General features: G+C 43.4%; 1 long non-coding RNA gene across 2 annotated transcripts in view; it reads left to right on the forward strand.

Annotated features, from left to right (window-relative positions):
• Positions 1 to 596: 596 nt before the first annotated feature.
• LOC122224627 overlaps positions 597 to 23,955 on the forward strand; it is an 87,727-nt gene continuing 64,368 nt past the window's right edge. Inside the window, exons 1-2 of one of the 2 annotated variants that reach the window (XR_006204872.1) lie at positions 597 to 610; positions 1,556 to 1,629. This is a non-coding gene — a long non-coding RNA (uncharacterized LOC122224627). Of the gene's footprint in view, positions 611 to 1,439; positions 1,463 to 1,555; positions 1,630 to 23,955 lie in introns of those variants that run through there. The other variant, XR_006204871.1, reaches the window with a different exon arrangement.

Raw genomic sequence — 23,955 nt, forward strand, 5'->3', positions numbered from 1 at the left:
CTGAACCACCCAGGAGCCCCTCGAGTATGCAAAATAAGTCAGGCAGAGAAAAACAAATGCCATATGATTTAACTCAGATGTGGAATTTAAGAAATAGAAGAAATGAATAAACAAAAAGACAAACAAAAAATCCCCCTAGATTCTTAAATACAAGGAACAAACTTGGTGGTTACAAAAGGGGAGGTGTGTGGGAGAAAGGGTGAAAGAGATAAAGGGAATTAAGAGTGTACTTATCTTGATGAGCACTGAGAAATGTATAGAATTGTTGAATCATTATATTGTACTCCTGAAACTGTATGTTAATTATACTTCACTAAAAAAGTAAACTAGAAAGAGACAAAAAATCTATATAACTGAAATATGGTCCCTTCCCTTAAGGAGCTTATATTCTGTGTTTTTCTGTGTTTTTAAAAAATGTTTATTTATTTATTTTGAGAGAGAGAGAGAGAGAGAGCATAGGGGAGGGGCAGAGAGACAGAGGGAGAGAGAGAATCCCAAGTAGGTTCTGCACTATCAGCACAGAGCCCGATGTGGGGCTTGATCTCATGAACTGTGAGATCGTGACCTGCCAAAATCAAGAGTCAGATGCTTAACTGACTGAGCCACCCAGGTGCCCCAGGAGCTTATATTCTAATACAAGGGGTAAAGCATAGCTTCAAGTGTTGTCATTAGTAATATACAAATAAAAGGTCTTGGAAATTTGGAGTGGAGGTTGATCATTTGTGGCTGGCACAGTGGTGAGGGTTGATCGGTGAAATCAGAGAAGACTTTGTTGAGGAATGGCATTTGAGTTGGCTCTCTTTAGGGACAGATAGGATTTTGCCATAAGTGGGCAGCAGGGAGAGATTGTAGCAGAGAGAGTAACACCAGGAAACGCACAGGAAAATGAAGCAGAGGCTTGGCTGTGTGAGAGGGCAACAGGCCATGCACAGGTGGATTGGAGCCAGAGCCTTCCTCTGAGCACAAAGCACTTTGGCTTTGAATCCACCGCCCATGCTGAAAATCCCTGGGGTTGGTTTTTTCTACTTGCTAATATCTGTATCCCTGGATTTTAAAGTTTCTCTACTATTGTCTGCTTTGGTCCACTTGTTCAGAAAGTGCGTAGTTGAGAGCCAGGTGTCCTGGGTTTTGTCTTGTTTCCACCACTAACTAGCAATGTGGCCTCGAGCAAGCCACTCAGTTCCTTCAACACTCTGCTTATTTATCTGTAACACAAGAGGTCACAACTGATCATTTCTTTAAAAAAAATTTTTTTAATGTTTTTATTTTATTTTTGAGAGAGAGAGAGAAAGAGAGACAGAGATTGAGCAGGGGAGGGGCAGAGAGAGAAGGAGACACAGAATCCGAAATAGGCTGCAGGCTCTGAGCTGTCAGCACAGAGCCTGACATGGGGTTGCAACTCATGGACCATGAGATCATGACCTGAGCCCAAGTCAGATGCTTAACCGACTGAGCCACCCAGGTCCCCAGAACAGGACATTTCTAAAGTTCCACTTAGTTAAAAAATTCAAGGATTTCCTCTGTTTTTTTTCTGTCCTGTTATTCTCTCAACTAGGTCTGTCTACTGCACGAAATCTAAACCTGTATCCTGCCCACTTTTCACGATGACCCACTGTTGGAGCAATAGAGGTACAGTAAATAACACCCCATGTCCCCCCTCCTATGTTTAGAACCAATCGATAATCAAGATACAGAGACAGGTGGTTAAACCGTCAACTTTAGACAGACTTACTCATCACGAGTAGTACTGAGCACCCCCGGCCATCCATCACAGTAGAGAGCCTGCTTTTATTAGATTTTTCTCATGTATGAGCAGGTTGAATGCATGTGTCCTGTGGGCAGGTCAGCCCTGGATAAAAAAAGAAAACCAACAAATAACTGGAAGAGGCTGAGCTGGGCATGCTCAGTGCTGTCTCTTCAACTCACTAATCAGGTACAGTGAGAGAGGGGATGTGGAGAGAGGCCAGGAATAGTACTCTGCTCAGTGGTTCTCAAACTTCAGTGAGTGTCTGTCACCTCACCTGAAGGGCTTGTGAAAACAAGCTTGTAACAGGTTTCAGGTGATGCTGACACTGCTGGTCCAGGGACCACACTTTAAAAACCAAAGCTCCTGCTGAAGCCCTTCCACATGTAAAGATGAAGTGAGGGGAACAAAGGTGCCCTTTTAACATTTACCTTCATTTAATGAAACATTTAGATTAAAATACCATTGCTAAGTCTTTCACAGTGGGGAAATCATAGTGAATCATTTCATAATGTATGTGTATATCAAATCACCACAATGTCCACTTTACATAGCTTTACAATTTTATATGTCAGTTATACTTCCTCACTAAAGCTGAAATAAAAAAAATAAAATACTACGGTTATCTGTGTGTCTTTATTTTTTCTACTAGATTGTAGGTCATAGGTAAGGAGTGTATCTTGTTCACTCCCCCAGATCATCCAGCTGGGGGCCAAGCACATAATGAACATTTAATCAATTTATGTTAAATTGAATTAAACCTTACATGTGTCTTTGGTGTAGAAAATTCTCCCTCTTCTCATGCTAGCACTGTGCTACTCCTTTATTTTTTTATTTTTATTTTTTTTAACGTTTATTTATTTTTGAGACAGAGAGAGACAGAGCATGAACAGGAGAGGGGCAGAGAGAGAGGGAGACACAGAATCTGAAACAGGCTCCAGGCTCTGAGCTGTCAGCACAGAGCCCGACGCGGGGCTCGAACTCACAGACCGTGAGATCGTGACCTGAGCTGAAGTCGGACGCTTAACCAACTGAGCCACCCAGGTGCCCCTGTGCTACTCCTTTAAAACTATCTCCTAGGACAGTCCCCTTGACAAATGGCATTTCTCTCCATCTAGAACCCAGCGTCTAGAACTGTACCCAGGCACTTCTACTTTTTCCTTTGTTTGGCTCTGCCTGAGTTCTGGTGACTATCCTATCCTGTCTGTTCCATCACAGTGGAATCTTGCTCAGGGCAAGAGGGGAGGTTCTCTCCTTCCTCTAGACCTAGCAGAAAGAACAGTGTTGTTCATTCAAAGAGCAACAGGGAAAATACAGCCCTGGGGCAAGAGAATGCCTGAACCTACCTCCTCTGGTCCTTCTCCATCTATTCCCATGGGATTTGGGGAGGAGCAGGAAGTAGTGAAATTGATAGAAGACCCAACCCATTCTACCTGACTCCACAGAATCCCTGAAGTCTAGACTGTCTCCAGCGTGGGCACAACAGACATCTTTCTTGAAGCAGTCAGAGTTCTATGTTTTGGCATAGAAGGACCAGTGTCTTTCTATTTATGTATGGGGCCTGCCCTGAGAGAGGGGGATAGGAAGCTACTATCTTACTTGTGGAATTTCTCATATTTGCAACAGGGAGCAGTTGACTCCAGAGAAACCTGCTGGAGGGAGAATTAACCATATACTTACCAACTCCTTTAGACGCTTTTTGAGAGACTGCTGAAAAAACCTTGTGAGATCATCTAAGATTCTTTGGAGAGAGAGAATTTATACTGCATGGGGAGAAAAATTGGACTGAAATAAGAGGAATTAGGAACTGGTTAAGGATTGAGACATCATGACTTTGGAAGGGAAGGTATGAGTAGAAACTGAGAAAGAGGTATTGGCCAAGAGAAACTTCCTGGAGGAGGATGCCTATGGAGAAATTTGGGAAATAAAAGAAGGATAGGTGAGCTGGAAAAGAAATGGGACGGTAATTCTAGGCTACATGGACCTTTAAGAGTCATGAAAGAATAAGTCTTGTGAGGGATGTGTTTTTTCACATTTGAAGGGAATTTATGAGCCAGGTTTGTATTGTGTATTTGTGCCATGGAGTGAGATTTCTGAATCAGGAAGATGAGATATGATTCTTATTGCAATCTGGAGGATAGACAGGATATAGATAGATAGACTCTTCCTGGGAGACAGTTGTAGAAACTACTACAGTCATCTATCTAGATCCTTGCTCTTCAAAGTATGGTCCACGGACCACCAGCATGAGTGCCACCTGAGAGCTTGTTAAAAATGCAGAATCTTAGACCTCATGAATCCAACCCAGACCTCATGAATCCGAATCTGCATTTTTAACAAGCTCCCAAGTGATTTGTATGCTCTTTTTGGCTTGAGAAGCACTGGCCTTAAATGATCGATAATACATGTCTGTCCTCACATGAGCACTATAGAAGGCCTGAAAACTTTGGAATTGGGAGTCTAAGAGGAGGGGCCTAGGCTGGGGAAATTGAGTTTGGGGAAGAGGGAGAAGTGTGGGCCCTGGCTCCTCTTCTGTCTCCAGGCCTCCCACGCCAGTCACTATGCCAGGGTTTGGCACTCTGCCCACTTTGGGAAAATACCTTGCCATGCCCACGCTGGAGTCTGCCTGGTCCTCAGGGGCTCCCCTGGGGCAAGCATTGCATGGCTCATGACTGCTGCCAATTTTGTTTCCCCTACTTCATATGATGGACTGGAAGGGACTGGGGAGGTCATGTTAGTCATGCTTCGCCTCAGGGTTGTACTGTCCCTTAGTCAAATGAGTGATAATTTGGTGATACTAATTGAAGAGACTATGGGGGTTGGAGGGACTGAAATAGGAGTTCTTAACTGTCCTGGCAGTTAAGATATTATCATGATATTTTCATGTCTCAAAGATATTTATTTTCATCTTTCAAAAGTTTAAGGAGAGACCGGATGACTGGATAAGGGGTTACACCCTGGTAGGGACCAAATTAATGCTTTTAGAGGGATCTTTTGATGATTTTTAATGGGTTAATAGCAAAATACATGGGACCTAAAATTTCAGAGACCTAGGGTGATAAGCAATAGAACAATGTTATCATGTGGATATTGGAGAATTTTCTTAAGCTTTTGAGGGTTTGTGTACCTCACCCCCAATCAGATGAGTCATAAGGAGAGGCCAATGTTGAAAGAAAACAGATTGAGATTGAACGTAAGGAAGAATTTTCTGAGATTAAAGGGTGACCAGGGGAGATGGGAAGGTGCAGTCTCTGGCCATGTGTATGGCTGTCTCACTTGGGTTTGGAATGCTTCAGACGGTCTCTTGCCCAGAATGAGGGAAATGCACAGAATGAACTCTCATTATCTTTTTTATCCCAAGAATTCTCCAGTCAACGCCTCAAATGAGAAGCTGAGGTGGATGTGTGGAGTATGTAAGACAGTGAGGCATGGGAATGATGAATGATGGAAGAAAAAAGCAATCTTATTAGAACATTGAAATCTGCTAAAAATTTTAAAACAGGGCTTGGATTTAAGAGAATAAATTGCATTTTAGGGCTTGAATGAGAGTTTTAGGTTTCTATGTCTTTCCATTCTCCAGGTACTTATCTTGTTTCATTGATGAGATTTTAAAAACTCATAAGGAAAAAGAGCAGCTCTTTTATGTATAACTTCTTTTTAAAAAAAATTACTTATTTTGGGGCGCCTGGGTTGCTCAGTTGGTTGGGTGACCGACTTCAACTCAGGTCATGTTCTCGCAGTTTGTGGGTTCGAGCCCTGCGTCGGGCTCTGTGCTGACAGCTCAGAGCCTGGAGGCTGCTTCAGATTCTGTGTCTCCCCCTGTCTACCCCTCCCCTGCTCATGCTCTGTGTCTCTCTGTCTCTCAATAATAAATAAACGTTAAAAAAATTAAAAAATATATTTATTTAAATTCAAGTTAGTTAACATACAGTGTAGTATCAGTTTCAGGAGTAGAACCCAGTGATTCATCACTTACATATACTACCCAGTGCTCATCCCAACAAGTGCCTTCCTTAATGCCCATCTCCCATTTAGCCCACCCCTCCCAACCTCCCTTCCCGCAACCCTCAGTTTGTTCTCTGTATTTAAGAATCTCTTATGATTTGCCTCCCTCTCTGTTTTTATTTTATTTCTCCTTCCTTTCCCCTATGTTCATCTGTTGTGTTTCTTAAATTCCACATATGAGTGAAATCATGTGATATTTGTCTTTCTCTGACTTATTTTGCTTTGCATAATACTTCTTTCTATCTCCAATGCCCATAGAGTGATGATGAAAATATAGCTATCATATGCGAATACTTTGTCCTATACTTTGTTCCAAGCACTTTCCATCATCACCTATTTAGTACAGAAGTTCAGTGAGGTGAGTATTGTTATCCTCATTTTACAAAAGTTGAATCTAAGGCTCAGAGAGGTTAAGGCATTTGTGCAAAGTGAGTTGTAAAGCTAGGATTTGTACCAAGTTTGAGCAAAGCTTTTGCTGCTAACTCCTAATCTGTAGTCTGCACGGAATAGCGGCTTAGTAAGGGATAGATGGCCATTGAAACTTGATGGCATAGAGGTAATTGAAAGACGGCGGATAATTCCAAATAGTGAATAATGAAAACACAATTTCTATTTGTTTTGTGGCATGTAGTCAGAGACACACTTAGTGACACATGCAAGCTTCTACTCAGACATTCTCTCATTCACCTTCACCGTGCCCCACCCTGCAGTTAGGAGCTTGGGAAGGGGGAGAGGCTGCGTATATTATGTTCATAAAGCAACTCATTGAAAATCATGTGTATGTGCCTACTATATGGACATAAATGTTTGAATTTGAGTGGAAATATGCACCAAGGAGTGGGGTACATTTATCTCAGTAGGTCTATAAACATGAACATATTTGTTAGACTTTTTGGGTATGAGGTGTGTGTGTGTACAAATCCTGAAGGAGTTAAACCAGCTATAAGGAACTGGCTGCCTTCTACCCCTGGCCCTGGTTGATGTGTTTGTACCAAACCCTGATATTTATTTTCATCACCTCTCAAGGGAACCTCAATGAGTTTTCTTTCTGGGAAGTTTATGGCTAAGATGCTGGGCTGCTTTGGGGCCCCTATAAATCTGCTATAATCAGAGGAGGTTTGTAGAGAAAGAGAAACAGCAGCTGCAAGGCAATCCCCTCCTGTCTTTTACTTTCTAGCCTAATACACAGCCGCCCTTGTATGTACACCACCCACGTAACCACCTCCCCTCTCCTAGAACCCCCTCATGGAAGGTACTAAGAGGAGTCATTTCATTTACTTCTTTGCTTCCAAGTAGGACTCTCTATTTGAGCCATCCCAGAAAAAATAGAACTAAAAATTATATAATTAAGGAATCTAGGGTTGAGATTGTGAGAAACTGGTCATTTGTGAAACTAATTTCATAGAAAGCAATGAGCTTTGACAGAAGCAGCAATGGTAAGAGGAGTTGAACGTCTCTGTTTACTTCTTTTTTTAAATTTTTTATTTATTTTTGAGAGACGGAGTGAGACAAAGTGAGAGTGGGGGAGGGGCAGAGACAGAGGGAGACACAGGATCAGAAGCAGGCTCCAGGCTCTGAGCCGTCAGCACAGAGCCCGACGCGGGGCTCGAACCCACAGACCGTGAGATCATGACCTGAGCTGAAGTCAGACGCTCAACCAGCTAGCCACCCAGGTGTCCCTCTGTTTACTTCTTTAGAAAACTTGAAGCAAAGCTCCTGGAAACAGGAGGCGGGACACATGGTTCAAAGGCAAACACAGCACAGGATCTCCCCTCCTCCAGCTTCCAATGCCGGTAGTTGGGAGATTTTTTTATGAGGGATTTTTATGACAAACTTTACTTTACATTTGACATTTAACAGCATCTCTTGTCCAGAGAAGGAGGAAATATAGATATTTATTGACGTAGAGTGTCAGAAGATCGAGGAAAATTGACTATGGAGATAGAAGGAGGAGGAGGGGGTTTCTCTCTTTCTCCAGGTATGCAAATTACCTAACTTAATTTGTGTAGCATATGCTTTTCTGTGCTTTGTGCTCTTCTCGGTAATGAGATTAAGAAATCATTTCATTGTTAATAAAGAACTCAGTGGGGGGAGAGAGGAGATGAGAGACATATAGATGGAGGCATAACAGGTACCCTGTCCCATTTGAACCATATACCCCTTAAATAAGATCAGATGCAAGACAAGTGGGGATAAATGGAACCCAAGGTGGGGCCCAGGTCCTGGCTCCTATCTTTTCTGTTCAAAGCCTCTGGCTTCTGCAGTTTTATCTTGAATTTCGCTGGTCCTTGCATTTCACTCTCTAATGATAAACAGAATTCAATATCAAATGATGCCCAAAGTCAAGAAATCCTTCCCAGTAGCTGTGTCTTTTCCTTGGAATTCTATCCTCCCAATCTCTGACTACTGAATCCTACATAATCATCATGGTCCAGTTTAAACTTTTTAAAAAATGTTGTATTTATTTGTTTTTGGAGAAAGGCAGAGCATGAATGGAGGTGGGACAGAGAGAGAGACACACAGAATCTGAGGTAGGCTCCAGACTTTGAGCCATCAGCACAGAACCTGATGCAGGGCGCAAACCCATGAACCATGAGATCATGACCTGAGCCGAAGTCATATACTCAACCGACTGCGCCACCCAGGTGCCCCCATCATAGTCTGGTTTATTTAAAAAAATTTTTTTTAACATTTATTTATTTTTGAGAGACAGAGAGAGGCAGAGCATGAGCAGGGGAGGGAGGGAGGGAGGGAGAGAGAGAGAGAGAGAGAGAGATACAGAATCTGAAGCAGGCTCCAGGCTCTGAGCTGTTTGTTAGCACAGAGCCCGACATGGGCTCGAACTCATAAACTGCAAGACCGTGACCTGAACCGAAGTCAGACGCTCAACCGACTGAGCCACCCAGGCGCCCCCATCATAGTCCAGTTTAAATGTTACCTCCTGCCCAAGCCTTCCTGGATAATCTGCATCAGAAGCAATTTATTTCCCTTGACCTCCTCCAGTCTTTGTGTCAGTCTTTCTGCACACTGTCTTCAGTGGTAGTTACCGTGTGTCTTCCCTTTCTCCCTTACTCAACTGTAAGCTACTAGAATGGGGAGACTGTACCCTGTATATTTTTATATTCTCTCTGTAGTGCTTAACACAGAGCTAAAGAATTGTTAAATAACTGTTGTGCATGGCATACAGTTGTAGGGGAAGAGGCTATGGGTAGAGATGTAGAATAGGGGCATTATGAGTATTGATTAAGGGTATTATTGTTAAATGGACATGATACTTTCAGATATAGATCATATTATCAGGAAATTTTTATCCCACCAGTAGATTTATTCCCATATAGTCGATTTATTCATCATTAATCCTTTCTCTCATTCAAATATATAGTTTTCCTAGTGGGAAATAGACAATAAGCAAGAAAACAAATGTTCAAATAATTACAGATTGTGTTAAACACTCAAAGGAAATAAACAGGATCTTGTGATAAAGAATAACAGGGAATTTTCTTTAGGCATGGAGGTTAGGAGAAAGACCTTTGTGGTTGCTGTAATATATATATCCTACTATTATTATGAGTTAATTCAATTTGTAACCTGAAGAGAAGTAATAATAAAATCAATAACAGAATAAGAATAGCAGCCTTCCCACCAGGGGGCGTTTTTGTCAACCCAACCTTAGGTTTAGTTTCTTTGGTCCAACTTCCCAGCCTCCCCTCTGCCTTGGGAAGTGGGGAAGTCAAGGCCCTCCCCTTGCCTCGGGATGGACCCTGCCCCCTCTTCTCTAGCCTAAGAGTCGGCAAGCAAAACAGGTGTTAGGAGCTTTGATCTTATTAGAGACTTGGAGACAGATCAAGGTACAGGCCTCTGAAATAATGCCCCAGGATGTGAGAAGCTGGGGAAGAGATGGAGACAGAAGTACACAGAGAGGCAAATTGCTGTCACAGAGACTCCCTTTTACCTCCCGTCTCAGTGTCAGTGGGTTCTGGGCTCTGTACTTCATGGGGGAGCTGGTCAGGGCTTTCGGCTTTTGGGGAGTGGGAAGATATCCCCTGAGTGACTTTTGAGACCTGCCCTGGTCATTCTTGGATCCATGCTCCAAAGTTGAAGACAACCAAGGCTGTGAGGAGCACAGAGTCTGCCAATCTCCCAGCAGGCTCAGGTAGTTCTTTAATTACCAGGATCTCCTTTGACTACTTTTCTCCTCCCCTTCTCATGGCACAAGTTGGTAGCATTAGTTTCTGCCTCTTGTAGAGGAGTGGTCACATTAAGAAAGGCTTGGGAGTGGGTAAGAAGAATAGGAGACTGGTGCCTGGAGCTTTTATACCCACTAACCTTTCCTGAGCCCTGTCTCCTGTTGGGATAACACATTTTGGTTGCTGGCTCAAGAGTAATGGTTTCCTCCTCACAAAGATCCTGACCTCCTTGGTCATGCTGAGGGACACCTCAGACTGTTGAGAACGTCTTACTGAGATTACCAGAAGTTTCTCTCATTGAAATTGTAGCCCTAACCTCTCTTCAGCCTTCACCCACCCCAGCTTCTCTGCAAGTGGTATCCTGCACAAGGGTAAAGGCTGTACTTCTTTCTGCTTCAAGAGGAACCCTACCTCTCTGCTCCATAGTCCAGAATTGTGCCTAGAGGACTCGATTCACATTGCTTTGTTTGAAGAGATACTTGTTGGAAGAGGAAGAATTATACCTCGTTTGAGTTGCTCAGGGCATACATAAGACACACTTCTGAATATCGGAGATGGACAGGCACTTTGGAATTGTGGTACCCACATAGCCCTTGAAGTCAAACAGCCAAGTCCTTGTCCAAGCTGGGCTTGCTGTGCCTGAAGCAGGAGGTATATCTTCTAACATTTGCACTAAGGCCAGCACCAGAGATGAGCTGAAGTGGATTTTACATCTGGCAGGGGACTTCATGCTATGGGTGCAGGGAAATGGGGTAGGATAGAATGAATATTGCTTGAAGAGGAAAAGGAAGAGTGAGGCCAGAACATACATGGAGGCAGGGGAATGGGGAAGCTGATTCCTGAACCCAAGGTGCCCAGATTTATATACGGGGCAGAGTTCATAATCTGTAAGCTGTACTAATACTCTAGTTTCTAGCTGAAGGTCCTTTCTGGAGTCTCTCCCTCAGTGGGCAGCAGCATTATTGGCTCTCTTCTGAGGCAGACAGGATAGGGCATGTAGCTCAGGGCAGGCCAGGGCAGATTCTGGTGCCAGAGCCGACATTAATGCGGGTGAATATGGACATATTTTCTCAAGGAGCTTTGTTCAAAAGATAGAAGACAAGGGGATGGCAGATAGAGGAAGGAAAGGGTCCAATTATCTTTTCTGGGTCCATTGGATTAGGGGATGAGAGAGAAGGGGAGGCTTCAGCCGGAATCACAATCTCCATTAACCCTTTTCTACCACAATCCAACTGATTGAAAATAGATTGCTAATAACTTCCTTGGTCCTCCGTTCCACATCATGTGAGTATATCTTGTCAAGTTTCCCTTCAGCAGATACTCCTATGACCCATCTCTTCTAGGAAACAGCTTTAAGTCCCAAGTCCTTTCCAGAATAAGGCTCTGCAACACCGAAGCAGTATGTGTATTGGGAAATTTCCCCTTAGACCTAAACTCATGTTGTTTTCCTACAGAAAAGCTGTCTGCCTTCCTCTCCATTCCTCTCCCTTCTTCCTCTTTCCCTCCTCACCAGGCCTGTTTCTTTCTATAACCACCGTGTAGAGTTGGGGATAATGTTCTATACATTTTATTCCTGCTACTCTTGCTTCTTCAGTCTTTTGATTCTCCCCCTGCAATGTCTCCCTCCTCACCTCCTATCCTGGTAACTCTGCTGTATTTACTAGTCAGTTATTTGTGCCTTCTTTTTCTCTCCTTTCCACTTCTCTTTCCCTCTCAACTTTCTTAATATATGATTCCAACTTTGAAGAGATGGGAAGGTAAGTTTTCAGGACTGCATCTGTGAGGGAGTGGGCTTTAGGCACAGTAAGAGGCATGGTGATCAGACATCAAGAAGAAGCTGATAAGCGCTGACTTGTGTGGCCTTTGGGGCAGGTGCCTTCTCACCCATCTTCCCTAGTAGATGGGGCTGAGGTGCAAGTGACAGAGACTTAAATAAAGTTGGTTAGATTAAGGGATCAAAGCAAAGGTTCCCTTTGGTCCTATAGAACATATTCCTTTATCCATTCGTTCTTCTCAGTTTCTTAATTCAGACTTTTGTTTTGTGGGCTTATAAGGTAATTGGGGATCCTTAAGAAGATAGTATGGGCCAAGGTTATGGCCTCAATTGCAGCTTGATCCCAGCTTCAATGGAGGCTACCCTCTTTGGCCCATATGGTTCCTTAGATATGTATATTCAGCCTTCTGGCTTCACTTCATTGGTAATTAGCTCAGGTTTGAAAGTTGGGTGGCCACATAAACTTCGGGTTTTTTGATGAGTTGATTTATCCATTGCCTAATTTTGAGTAGACCAGAATCATCATAATAGGGATGATGGTAATAATGGCAGCAACTATTTATTGAGCACTTATGTTAAGACACTATACATATCATTTCACAATATATACAAATATTAAATAATATCCCACCTTCTGTAATTCCACAAGAATTCTACAAAATAGGTGATATTATTTTCATTTTATAGATGAGAAATGGAAGCTTAGAGAGGTGAAGTTCTTTGCTCAAGAAATTATGTTGATCTGACTTTAAAGCCTTGCTTTTACCCACCACGGCGCTATACTGTACAACTGTATTTTGGAAATCTTTAAAACTTTTTTTTTAAATTTTATTTATTTATTTTGAAGGAAAGAGAGAGGGAAAGGGGAGGGGCATACAGAAAGGAAGAGAGAGAATCCCAAGCAGGCTCTGCCCTGTCAACATAGAGCCTGACACGGGGCTCGAACTCACAAACCATGAGATCATGACCCGAGACAAAATCAAGAGTGGGATGCTTAACCCACAGAGTCACCCAGGCACCCCTGGAAATCTTTAGATAAAAAGACTTCTTATCCTTAGTGTTGCTGATCGGCCTGAAAGCAGCATCAGGAAAATTTAAGATGTATTGACTCTTGGGAGTAGAAAACTGGCAGATTCTGAAGGAGACTGTGGAATACGTTTTCCTCAGTAATGACAGGAGGACAACTGAGAGACCCTTCTGACCAAAGACAGGGGATGCTTTTGGCCATCCTGAGAACAATATCTGGCATATGATAGGAGCTGTGGGTCTAGTAAAGAGAATGCCTTCAGTCGATTTAGCCATGGGGATACTTATGAGAGCCCACGGTAATGCCCAAGTTCCCCTGAACTAGCCTCAGAGGGATGGTGACTCTGAGGTTACCTGTGAGTTTTGGCAGAAGAATGATTATCTGCCTTCTGGATTATTTGTGGCAGAATTTGAATTCTAGACTGGCTTTCCTCAGTGATACTCTCCCTGTTTACCCCTTCAGTTTTTTTCTGCTGTATACATCTTCTACTCCCTCTGCAGGGATGTAAACTCCTATTTATTTGAGTCAAATGGAATTAATAAGGTAAATTTGTTATAAAATATTATGTAGTGCTATCTGGTCTATCTGCCTCAACTGAGTGCACAGTCATGAATAATCCTAATCAGCAAATCTTCTGAAATTTGAATAATTAAAATATCATTTTAGTTTGGAAATGATCCTGATGTAGGAATAGGACATATCTTCTGTTCTACAAATTTGCAAAATTTCAGATCAAATGATGGAGATTCCCTGAGGGGTTCGGATCCTCTCAGGGAGCTGGACACAGTTTGGCTCTACACCTGGCCACCAGGTCCACCCTCTGAACTCAGACCATGACAAATAACCTGCCTAAGCAGATGGGATTTTTCTTTTTGTTAATGAAATTAAAACATTTTAATAATTTGTTTTTAACTGCGTCCTCTGAACCACACATGAGTGCCCATGATGACCAGCCCTGGGCTGGGAATGGGAGATTCTCAGCCACTGGAATCTGCAGCCCTCCACCTGAACAGCTGAGGAAATAGCTCTGCAGCTGGTGAAGGTGACAGAATCAAGCTGCTTTATAGACCTGAGAGAACTTAAGTGAGGGGAGGATGAAGAAGGGGGGAGGTTGGAATAAGCAGGCAGCTTGGGATGCTCCTTGGTACTGGCTCCTTGGCAACGGTTACTTAGCAACCCTCATTCACCTCTCTTGGTTGCCTTCTCCCTCACCAACCCCCCCCCCCCCACCGCAGCCCTCTCCCCACCCCCTCTTAGCTGCTGCAAGGAGCTAGAGAGCTTGGAGTGAATGACAATTTGGAGAAACAGCCGCAGCCTGAAGATCTAAGAGGCTCTAAAGAAGATGGATAAGAAAATCGATGCATAATAAAAACTGCAGGCAAAGCCACCTTGACGGAGGGCGGGTGGTTCTCTCCTCCCTCCCTCGTTAGTCTCTCTGGGCTCAAGGCTTCCATCTTAGCCCAGTGTCCTCTCCTTCCCTTCCATCTGCCTTTTACTGGTTTAGGGAGGGTTGTTTGCCTTTGGGGTGGAAATAGGGAGCAAGGAACCGAGAAGAGAAGAAAATAAAGTATATGCAGGGTATATGTAGGGATGCGGGGATAAGAGAGGGAGAAGGATAAGGTAGGGATTATAAGAGTGAAACTTTGAATGGAAATGAGTTTAAATTGCACCATAAAGTACTGCCTTTAGTCAAAAGGAAAACCTTAATAATGGAAGTAGGAAGACCCCATGTAAAATGTGTGAAGTTACCTTCTCTGCAAGATATTAAAGGAAAAAGTATAAGCACTTTTCTGGAAGGGCTGGGTTGGAATATGGCTTGCATAAATGAAATACTATATTTATAAACACGCCTACTACTGGCACATACTGGGGAGATACCAAGTGTCACCTTCCTTCTTTCTTAGAAGTGAGGGATGGAGGAAAAGACATTTGAGAGGTCTGTGTTGGCCTGATTATCTGTGGAACAATTCTGTGCCCATGAATATTTTTGGCTTTTACTATTTTCCCATCCACACAGGTAGGAAGTCATTTCTGATATCAAATTTCGCCCCGTTCTGTTGAAATTAAAACATTTGATCAGTTATCGACCCTTTATTCTTTGGTGTTTATTGAGCACCAGCTATGTGCCAGACATATGAAATAGGAACTAGGAGCACTGTGTCTATTTTGTGATACAGGGTTTAACTATTATGCACAGAGGGTAGAATAGAAATTCAGTAGTGAGTGGGGGTCTCAAATGAGAAGAGACTTATGAGAGTGCTTTGAAAATTGTGAAGTATGCCACAGTTGTAAACGCTATTGGTGAACAGATTTATTTCAGGATTTGAAGTTTTGCACTCCACAAGGGAAGAGAAGAGGTACTAAGGTGTGGAACTCATTCACAGCAGGCCAGTCTTGCTGGGAACAGTTCTCTGTTCCAGGGAGCTATGGAGACCTGGGATTATAGTGCTGACCAGTGTAGGATTGAGATGGGAACAGAACACTGCCCCCAACTTGCCTCCCACTCAGGCTTATATGCTATAATCCTCTTCTACTTGTTTACGTTTCACCTTTTCTCAAACAGGGTCTGTGCTCTTTAGCGAACCATCCCTTTCCTATCCTTCAAACCATTCCAAAATTTCCTTCATTTCAAGGATGTCTTCTTGGATTAGAGGAGAGCTGGCGACTTCCTTGGGCTCACAATGGCTGGACTTGGGCCCCTGACCCCAACCTCATGTTATATCCCTGCCCCACTCCCTTTCTCAAACCCTGTCCTTCCCTCTCATTTTGTATACATCTTGGTCTCTATTCGCAATTACACTTACTTCTAATTTCTGTGGGATATTATTATTATTTCATATTTCAGCCTTCTGATTTTTCCTTTTTGATTTTTTTGGGTTCATCTGTCCTTTATTTATTATATCATTGTGACTATACTACGAAACTTGAACGTGCAGGAAGCCTATCTATATCATTTCTTTCTGTATAACTCAGCCCAGAAGTAAGTGTAGACAGATGATGGAGAAAAGCTTAATGATTGTGCTCTTATGTCGAGTTGTCTCCTACATCAATTCTACATCCCATATTCCCACCTTCATGATCTTCCACCCATCACTGCCTGCCTCCTCCCTCCCCAGGTTGCCCATTCTGGTTTTTATAACTCTGTAACTTGGGTTCTTTTTATGCTTGATTACAAACATAAAACTCTCAAAATTATTGAGGGGGAGGAGGAGCATCAGGCTATACAAGTTCAAGTCTGACAGATACATACACATGAAATTGCAAATGGAGTACCAGATACTAACTGTACATAGTGTAAAAGAGAGCTTGGAATTGGACATTTGGCTTACTTAAGGAAGCCTTCCTGGAGGAGGAGGACACTGAGCAGGACTTGAAAGAAAGGAAGGGATAGATTTAGGTAAAAAAGAGAAAAGGATGTGCTATGTGTGAAGTCAGTGTGAAGGTTGGGAGGCAGAAAGAATAGAAACAGATTTGCTTTGCTTAAAGCAAAGAAGGCATTGTGGAATTGCAGCCTGAAGCTTAAGCTCTAAAGCTTAAGCTGAGAAATAATAATTTATAATTTTAAAAAAATGTTCATTTATTTTTGACAGAGAGAGAGAGCATGAGCGGGGGAGGGACAGAGAGAGAGGGAGACACAGAATTCCAAGCAGGCTCCAGGCTCTGAGCTGTCAGCACAGAGCCCAATGCGGGGCTTGAACTCACAGACCGTGAGATCACGACCTGAGCCGAGGTCGGACGCTCAACCGACTGAGCCACCCAGGTGCTCTGACAAATAATAATTTAAAATGAGTGAGGATTATGAGCTACCTCCAGCCCCTGAGAAAAGGAAAGATCAGGATGACGGTGAAAGTCATGGTTGATGAGTGTGGAATGGTTAGACAGAAGCCAGAGGCTCTTAGGAAGCGTCTCCTGTTGTCCTGATTCTGACCAAAGACCTGGTCAATGACCTGTCTGGGGTGTGGGGAGAGGAGGTGGACGGGAGGGGGTGAAGATACAGGGAACACATTGTTTCCCCAGAGCTTGCATCATAGACATCTTCCTCTTGAACAAAACCCTCTGTTTCCAGCTCCTGCTGACTCATCCCTCCCTTTCCCCTTCTCCCCATTAGAGGAGCTCTCCTGGCCCCGGTGGAGACTTGCCATGGCTGCTCAAGGTAGCAGTGATGGGAGAGGATGCCTCTGCCTCTACTGGGCCGGGACCCCTGGGTTTTATCCTTTTGTGTTTTGTTTGTTTGTTTGTTTGTATTTTGATCCTCACTTGAATCTAAAGAAAAATGGAAGGAATGTTTTAGTCATATCCCCTTCTTCTGGGATGGATGACCCTTGATTTATTTCAGTTGCATGGGGAGGTGCTAGACTTTCCTGAGCCTTCTATGGCCACTTTATTACTCAGGTCAGTGTCTTAAGATTTTTGACAGTATCTGTGAGATTCTGGGAGAGGTGGGGGTTGAGGTTGATGAGGAGATTGGACTCCTTGAAGGGAAGTTAAGACCCTGTGACCTAATACCTTAGAAGGCCTAAGCATTTTCAGAAAAGATTAATAGATGATGTCAGGTCTAGGAAATGGTAAGATGGAGAAAATAAATTCTCCAGACTTGGAGTTCTGGGATTAATTTTATAGCTTGGGGAATCCCAGGTAAAAGTAGAGTGGGAAGCTTCCTAGAAAATAGGGATTGGGATATGTAATTATAAAACATAGGCTGAATACTGAGGATTTTAACAATAAAGATGGAGAGAAAGCCAGCAGTGATTGAATAAGATAGTGCTTCTCTCTCTGTTAGCTTCCTGAGACCTGCACAGGCTGAAGCTGGAAGGTCCAGGGAGGTTATTCCATCCAACCTGCTTTCTTACCACAACCAAACTGAAATAAATAAAGGAAACAAATATTTACTGAGCATTTATTTGTAGGTGGTAGGCACTGATCTACTCTTTCCATATGTTTTCTCATGAAGTTAAATCCTCATAAAACCTGGCACAGTAGGCTCAGAATTTAAGGTCTCTAATAGCTGGTGGAGCTAGAAAGCAAACTCACTTCTTCTGGGTTGAGAACCATTGTTTTTTCCATAACTCTACACTGCATTTCCATCCTGGAAGTCTGTTTCTTCAGTTGGCCAGTATGGTGTCTCCAATCATATTATATGCACAATCATGTGCTTAAGGCACTGTACTAAATGCCTTGGGGTGACAATAAGAAAGGCAGAGTCCTGGGGCGCCTGGGTGGCTCAGTAGGTTAAGTGTCTGACTTTGGCTCAGATCCTGATCTCATGGTTCGTGGGTTCGAGCCCCGCATCAGGCTCTGTGCTGACAGCTCAGAGCCTGGAGGGAGCCTGCTTTGGATCCTGTGTCTCCCTCTCTCTTTGCCCCTCCCCAGCTCACGCTCTGTCTCTCTCTCTCTCTCTCAAAAATAAAATAAACATTAAAAAAAGAGAAAGCCAGAGTCCCTACCCTTTGGTGCTTGAAGTCATTTGGGGTGATTATATGTATATCATATATAGTGTATATAAGCAATATATAAAACTTATAGTGTATATTTAAGTATAGCATTGGCAAACTATACATCAAGGCAGTAAGACAATGACTAGTGAGTGATACAGACAATTAAGTGCTACTAGAATTCTGAAAAAGGAGGGGAAATCATGATGGGATGGCTAAGGAAGGCTGCATGGAAGTGGTAGGATTTTAAAGACAAAATTTAAGACTAGACAGAACTTTCTGCATGAATGGAATGGCACAAAGTTATGGAAGCAGGAAAGCCAAAGATATATTCTAGGGATAGTAAATAGAGCCTTCTCTGAGCTTCTTAAGGTCAAGGATGATATATATTCACATTTGCTTTCTCAACACACCAAAGATATAGTGGCTAGATGTTGAATGCATATTTGTGGAAGAAATGAATGACCCATTTATCTAGCACAGAACATTCATGTGAGGATCTTTTAAGAGATACGAATTGAATGGTAGGCTATAGTGGAGCCGATGAAATGACATGCAAAGTGGTTTAAATGAGATTATTCTTGAGGCAGTGGGAAGATAGCTTGGAGAAGAGACAGAGGCAGAGAGACCAGTTAGTATGCTAATGAAGTCTAGATGAGAGGCACTACAAGACTAAACTAGGCCAATGGCGTGGGAATAGACATGAAAGGGTGGAGGTACCAGCATTGTGAAAGCATGATGGACAGACCTGGTCATTGAGGGACTTTGATGGGCTAGTGGTGGGGAGGGTGTGTAAGATGGGAGAAGAGGGAAGAAGAAAGAGGAGTCAAAGATGAAGCTGGAGGTTCTCAGCTTTTTTTTTTTTTTTTAATTTTTTTTCAACGTTTTTTATTTATTTTTGGGACAGAGAGAGACAGAGCATGAACGGGGGAGGGGCAGAGAGAGAGGGAGACACAGAATCGGAAACAGGCTCCAGGCTCCGAGCCATCAGCCCAGAGCCTGACGCGGGGCTCGAACTCACGGACCGCGACATCGTGACCTGGCTGAAGTCGGACGCTTAACCGACTGCGCCACCCAGGCGCCCCAGGAGGTTCTTAGCTTTGGCGATTAGTAGAATAGTGGTGATTCTAACAGAAAAAGAAGTTAGAAGAAGAGGCTGGTTTTGGAATATGAGTTCTGTTTTAGATTAAATTGCTGGTAGAACCTCCCCACCACCAGGAAAATTCATCATACATTGGAAGTGGAAGGCTAGAGAGAATGGGGTCAGGTTTGGAAGGACAGATTCAGAATTCACCCACATAGAAATAATCATTGAAGCTGTGAAAATAGATGGATGAGATAATTGAAAAAAAAATTGGGGGCCAAAGGGAAAAGTAGAAAGTTGGAGGTGTCATCACAAAGGAGAGAGTATATTATAGGACCACTTCTAATGTCTTCCGGTGTTGTCACCAGCTCTTTACTTGTCTTGTTCTTGAGAGGTGAGGTTAAATAACTCTCTGGAAACATAAAAGACCCTATGCTCAGTCCTCTGTAAGAATTCTCTTCTCCACTGAATTCTGGATCTTGACGAGGACAATAATAGGCTGGATTTTCATGGAAAATTTTTAGCTCATCTGGCTGAAACAGACAGAGTCTATCCTAAATAAATGTGTCTGTCTTCCCAATTTTCAACTCCCTAGAGAAGAAGTAAATACTTGGGCAGTTCTGTTTAGGTTAGCTTAAAGTGCTCATGCTTCGATGCAAACCTGTCTTGCACCCATTTATGAAAGACTAAAAACCTCAGTCTGGGAAGTGGGTGGGTGGGGTGGACAGTGATTTGCTCCTGAGCCCCAGACGCTTCAGTTTACTTTTTCACAATTCCCCACCCTTTTACTTTTCATCCAGAGATCTCAAAGCTCTAAACAAGCCTTGATCCTCCCTGACCCCCTGAGTCATCTTCTGCTTCCATTTTCCCAGATGGGGGCGGGCAGTGAGATACTATGTTTGGGGATGGGTACATGGTGGGTGGGTAGGAAGGTTGGGGGACAGCAGTGGGTATCTAGGTGCCCCTTCCCAATCACAGGGTGGGGCTGAGGGCAGGCATCAAGGTGGTTCTATGCAGTTTGGTTTCAGCTTGTCCTTTTGAGGTTGTTTTATGACTGAAGAGACTCGGATAAAGAGTCCGAGCTGAAGAAATTGAAGAACAAACAAAGCCATAAAAGACGCCGATAAAATTCCTCCCAGCTCAGTATAGTCTTTGGATCTTCTCTCAAAAATCTCAGGGTAATCTGGGAAGGCTAATTAAGTCTCACAGCCCCCATTGGGGGCCAGGGCTGGACCAGGGCAGAACCAAGGTTAGGAGAAGGGAGCACTGAGAGATTTCTCTTCTCTCCCTCTTCTCTCAAGGGACCCCGCTGTTCAAACATCCAGTTTGGAGGTTGAAATAGGACCGTGAGGCAAAAGGGGAATGGATAATGGGAAATATTGATATTTTCTAACAACTCTTTATTACAGAGTGCTTGAGAATCTGGGGGCAGGATACGTGATGAGGAATCTGAATTGGAGGATATTAAGAATGGAGGCTCTGGAACATGAAAATGGGGGTAGTAAAATGGGGGTGGTATGAAAAAAGGGCCTAGATGGGGGTGAAGGCACATGGCCTCAGAGAATGGCAGTCTGAGGGTGAGTGGGTCTGCACTGGGGGGCTTATGAAGCTAAAGGATCTGTATTTGGGGACCAGTAGAACAGGGAGTTCTAGATGGGGACAACTGTGTGAGAATAGGGAGGAGGGCTCAGAGGTGTGGTAAGAGAGCAGAAGAGGAATGATGATCTGGGAGGGAACCTCAGCTCAGGTGAGAGGTTAGAAAGCCAGAGGTCAGCCTTTCCCCTGCAAACCAGTGATTTTTCTGTTCTTTGTTTCAGATGAATTGGTGTATTGGCCACAAAGAAATCTTATGAACTGATGTGACATAAAGGTGGGAGGGAAGGAGGTGCTAGGGGGAGTGTGTGTGTAAGGAGGAGACAGAGAGACTGCCTGTTTCCATGGTGATAGCCAAAATCTTCATTTCTATTCTCCTGATTTCTGCAGTAGGTCAGGAAAAGCTATAAAGGAGAATGCTACCTTTTCACCTCCCCAAAAGAATCAAGATCTAGGGCTGGGGAGGTTGGTGAGAGTAGGGGTTTTTGGTGGGGGTAGAGTCTCTAGTTCCAAGATTAATTGAGTTATCTCCTTATATCTCTAGTTATATTTAAAAAGTCTGTGGATGGAAAGAAGCAGCAGAATCCAGAGACCCTTCTTGCCAGTGGAGTGGTCTGGGGTTTCAGGGAGTCCTTCAAGTAGTGCCATCTGGTCTGAGTGTAGCCAGCTGGACCTCTCCTCTGAAACCAGAGACTAAGTTTGGGTACTCATAGTCCAATGATCCCTCCTGAAATTGCCTTCGTGGCAGTAGGAACTTTTTTCTGAGTCTCTTCAAGAACCCTCAACACAGTCTGACTGCTGTTAGGCACTGGGCATTGAATCATGGGAGAAGAGGTTGATGATGGTGGGTGGGTAAGAAAGGCCAGTGAAGAAGCTGTAGCTGCAACAGCTCAAGTGTCACATGTGTAAGGCCTGGATATTGTAAAACTCCTGGCTAAAGAATTGTTCACCCTGTGAGGACCAGAGAACTTGAGTGACTTACCAAAAGATATACCCAGCATACTAAGGATTCAAACTCATTTCCTGTCCCAGAGTACCCTGACTTTTGCTCCAGTTATACCCCTTCATAATCAGCTCTGAGTTTAAGTGGGTGCCCAGGTCCCCAGCATAATGAGATCATGTCTTAGGCACAGTAGACTCTGTGTGCTCCCCAAATTCCTTCCACCTGCCTGACTTGTCTAGTGACTTCAGAGTAAGGCAGCTGCCAAAGCTGGCTCTTCCATTCTCAGAGATTTGCTACGGGGATGTTTGCTGAAAAAATATCTGTCTCCTGCTTGTCTGTCCTGTGCTGTTTTTCTCAGTCATATCTTTGGCACCTAACTTACAGGGTCCCTGAGAAGGTACCTCCTCCAACAGTAGGCACCAACTGTGAGGCTATAAGGGAATGCCCCTTGTGCAGATATTTCCCCCCACCTTCTTTTTTTCCTGTGACCCTGCCACATTCTGGTTCCACTAGTATCATGGTGGCCCCTAGGTCTCTTGCTTCTATGCCCCCCAATGCCCATTTCTTCTCCACCGGTAGTTCCTGCACCTTTTCCTATGTCCCCTTAGCTTTTGTCTCCTTCCCCTAGTTTCCTGTCAACCTCTGCTCATGTCCCTACAATGTCCTTAGCCCTGTTTACGCTCCTTTTCCCTCGCTTTTTCCCCTTCCTTCATCCAACATTTACCGAGTACCTATTATGTGCCAGGTCCCCTTGTTGGTTCTGAGGGCACACAGGCTCTAAGCAATTTGAGAAAGCACAAAGAACTCACTCAATTTTGATATAATGTGACAAGCGAAGCCCCTTGGCCTTTTTCCAGAGTCCTCTTTCAGCTGCGACAAGTTGGATTGACTCACATCCCTTAGTAGTGCATTCCAAAGTTTCACAATTCCTACAGATGGTAAGTTCTTCTCAATGTCTGGCCTTAGTTTGTCCTGCAGGTAAGATCATTTCCTGGGCTTCCATTTACTCACCTATACTTTTTTTTTCAAAGATTTATTTTATTTTTAGGGACAGAAAGAGAAGAGGGAGAGAGAGAGAGAGAGAGAGAGAGAGAGAGAGAGGTCTTAAGCAGGCTTCATGCTCAGACTGGAGCCCAGTGTGGGGCTTGATCCCATAACCCTGGGATCATGACCTGAGCCAAAATCAAGAGTTGGACACTCAACCTACTGAGCCACCCAGGCACCCTTACTCACCCATACTTTTTAATTAAAATGGGCATCATAATACTGATGCCTACTTTTCCCAGCCCCATATGGGATGTTTGTGAAGATTGGTTGAAATAATGGGTGTAAAAGTTCTCTAAAAACTTTGTGAATGTTAGATTGTGATTCCCTCTTCTCAGTGGAAATAGAGGACAGTCTTTTCCTCCTACAAATAGTACAGCTCAAAAGATAATTTTAAATAATTATGAGTTGCGTCAACCTTTAGTCTCTTTTCTACTTACTCATTATTTGCAAATGGAAATTCTTTGACCTCTGATGCCAATAAGATCCATGTCCCAGAGAAAGACAAAAATCATACGACTTCACTCATATGAAGACTTTAAAAGACAAAACAGATGAACATAAGGGAAGGGAAACAAAAAGAATATAAAAACAGGGAGGGGGACAAAACAGAAGAGACTCATAAATATGGAGAACAAACTGAGGGTTGTTGGAGGGGTTGTGGGAGGGGGGATGGGCTAAATGGGTAAGGGGCATTAAGGAATCTACTCCTGAAATCATTGTTTCATTATATGCTAACTAATTTGGATGTAAATTTAAAAAAACAAAAAATAAAATAAAATAAATTTTTTTTGCCTTGAAGAGAACAAATGCTTTTCAATGTAGTACTAGGGATTGAGGGCAGACTTCAGAAAGGAGTCCTTAACCACCTACATATGAGGACATAAATAACAGAAGAAATCCTCCCCATCACAGTGCAATTCCTTTGCGTTATCGTTGGAGACAGGGGATCGCTATGATGACTGGGGAGGAGCCCGAGGATTACATGGGAGAGTGGTATGACGCTTGATCCCAGATGATGGATTTCCAAAAAGAAATTAAGGGTCTGACGAGGCTGCCCTGAGTCAGAAAATATCATCAAGCTCTGCTCCTATTAATGACTTAAGAGCAGCTGCTGGATTC

Source organism: Panthera leo, chromosome B4 (assembly GCF_018350215.1).
Source record: "Panthera leo isolate Ple1 chromosome B4, P.leo_Ple1_pat1.1, whole genome shotgun sequence".
In the NCBI taxonomy this organism is placed as follows: domain Eukaryota; kingdom Metazoa; phylum Chordata; class Mammalia; order Carnivora; family Felidae; genus Panthera; species Panthera leo.